This window comes from Ornithodoros turicata, chromosome 3, assembly GCF_037126465.1.
Source record: "Ornithodoros turicata isolate Travis chromosome 3, ASM3712646v1, whole genome shotgun sequence".
NCBI lineage: Eukaryota > Metazoa > Arthropoda > Arachnida > Ixodida > Argasidae > Ornithodoros > Ornithodoros turicata.
The window spans coordinates 81,101,633-81,104,363 of NC_088203.1; the positions used below are offsets into that span (position 1 = coordinate 81,101,633).

The 2,731-nt window shown below is 46.1% G+C and overlaps 1 long non-coding RNA gene across 1 annotated transcript; it reads left to right on the forward strand.

The window, feature by feature from the left end:
• Positions 1-652: 652 nt before the first annotated feature.
• On the forward strand, positions 653-2,128 carry LOC135387398 (uncharacterized). Its single transcript, XR_010421094.1, has 2 exons — positions 653-1,868; positions 1,979-2,128. It is a non-coding gene; the product is annotated as an uncharacterized LOC135387398 (long non-coding RNA).
• Positions 2,129-2,731: the final 603 nt, after the last annotated feature.

Genomic DNA, 2,731 nt, shown 5'->3' on the forward strand with positions numbered 1-2,731 from the left:
ACAAAGAAACACTGCATTTATATTTTAATGATTTCTTGTTAATTGGTTTCGGCGTACATATTTCTTGGACGGAGCAGTGTATCGATGCGCTCTTACACTTAGCTATGAGGCCGCCAAAGAAAGCTTTCTGATAGCATCACCTGTTTATGAATTATTCTGCTGGGGGACCGTAGTGAAACAGCAGCTACACCTGGGCTCTGACTTTCTGTGCCAGTACAAAATTTCAGAAAATCACCTTAAGAAAATGCAGAACAAGGCATATGCCAGCTAAAATTGTGTATACGTAAAACTAAAAAGTAAGATAATCTCTTGTACTTATTAAATATGAAAATTGGAATCACTTAGGCAGTGAACGTGAGTAGTCACTGATTGTTAAAAACTATAATTCTTGACAACCTCTTACGCAGACGTGGCCTTGCAGTCACCTTCTCCGTGTACTGTTTGGCAATGTGATAAAGTCTTATCTTCCCATAACAGTCTGCAACGTGTTTTGCAAGGCGAATGACATGGTTTTCGTCTGGACTGCACTCAAACATGTGCTGGCTCAAAGTAGGAAAAATGTCCAGTCTTGCAGACGTGCACACGTGTCCTGCAAGACGGCCCTTGTGAGAAGCTGCCCAAGCTGAGCATTGGATGTCAAGATTTCTTCTGAGATATGAAGCATTTGACGAACACGTTTTTCTGTTGTTTTACAAATGGCGATGACACTCTGAGACGCACTAATCAGACCACCTCGAGACTTTCGACGAAGAAGAGCACTGTGTAGAGTTCTGTCTGTGAGAGCGTCGATGCAGTCAGCACAGGAGATCTTCCTTGTCACCATCTTGACAACGTACCCCGCGATGTACCCCACAACATCTTCAACAAAGGCTGACAGTTGCTCTGTATCAGGTACATCTGCGTAGTCGTGGTCTTCAACACATTCACTCTGTGTAGTACCAAAATAGCGGGATGCATGAATGTCAAGTTCGTCAAGGGAAGTAGCTCCTGCTGCTGCTGCTGTCACAGTCAGTATGCGTGTGGAGTCTTGGGCGATACATTTACCTCGTGCTGTAGGCTCGATTTCATGGTGAACAAGGAGCCTCTTGTATGCAGCCATGAAGTGTCCTGCCGTCGGGTTGTTACACCACCCACCTTTACCCCTCAACGCACAAAAGAAAAGTTCGAGGTGGTCTTGAGAGAGTTTGTATGTGAGCAGGTACCTTAAGAGTGCATTATCTCCTGAAAGAAGATGGCTGCATGGGCCTTGAATGCTTGCCATGTTGATGAGGAATCCAAGGAAGCCTGTTTTTCGTGGGGATTCTAATATTGGCTTTCCAAATGCATCTTTCAGGTTGCCAATATACGCAGTCATCTCGTTGAAGAATGGAATCCAAAGGTGGCGGGTTGGATAACGGATGGGTGCTTTGAAGTTCTTTGCCAGGGGATTGCGGGAGTTCATGATGTCGAACAGACGATCGAACTTCCTGAGGAATTCCACTGTTGCCTCACATCCATGAAACATTGGATTGTTTATGTCCCTGTCACAGAACTCCAGAGCATCCGCCACACTTGAGCTGAGTGTCTGAGCTGCCAAATTCACCTTCATCTTCTGACTTCCCCAGTCAATGTGGACAGCCTTGAGCTTGTTTCCAGCATGAAGCCCTTCCGATTGCTGCTGATTTTGGAGGGATACGAGGTAGGCCCACTTTATTGTGCCTCCATTGCTGTCTTTCAGGGTCCCCATTGTTGCGAGGGCATTACGAATCAGCTTCAGCATGTGGCAAGCATCGAGGATTACATGAACTCTCCAGGAAGAATCAGAAGGGTGCTGAAACCATGGCATGATGTCGGGGCTTTTCATGTTTGCACCAAGGTCTTGAAACATGGTGAGGTTAGAGCCCAGGCCGTCACTCACAATTGCAGCTATCTGAATTCCAATGTCATGTAGCTTTTGAAGGCAGAGGCTCACAAGGTTTGCCTTTTCCTCCCCACTTAGGCTGTTGATCAGAAAGTATGCACATGGCACTTTCCAGTTACTGTCCAAAGCAACCACAAGGAATACAAGAGCTTGTGTAGCTGGTTCCTGACTGTCGTCATCAATGCCAGTACCTAGGTTTATGAAGCCATTAAAGGACTGTCCTGTGAACTGAATCTGCTTCTTTATGCTCATTTCATCGAGCATGAGTGAACACACGACACGTTTAGATAACTTCCGCTGCTCTTCTACTCTTACTTTCAAGGCATCAAAGGCTTCGTGTGTAAATCCTGGCTCACCATGGATTGCAGTGTACCATGACCTGATTGTTGCCTGGTGCGGAAGTGCCAAATTGAATGTCTTTCTCACATACTCGTACGCCTTCGTGGAGTAGAACTGCAGTGTGAGAGCAAAACTACGTAGGGATGGGGGGTACTGCTCCCTGCTGATCTTCCCATGTTTGTTGTGTATAGTACGTAGCACCAAATCCAACTGCACGCCTGAAAGGGAACCACGGAGAATGTCGCTGCACTGCTTTGAAACCAGTGACTTTTTCTGGAGGTCTTCAATCACACTTTCTGCAGTTACCACCTTTTTCTTTAGTCTCAAATTCTTCTGGTGGGTATGCTTCACTTTTTTGCTTGCACCTTCTAGTGCCTCAACTGCGACGTTCACCTTCAGTTTTAATGTACGAGGACTTTCCTGCACTACGTATGTATGGTCAGCTGCAAGACTACATGAGGCTTGTGACACTTCTGACGACGGCCCTGGTGT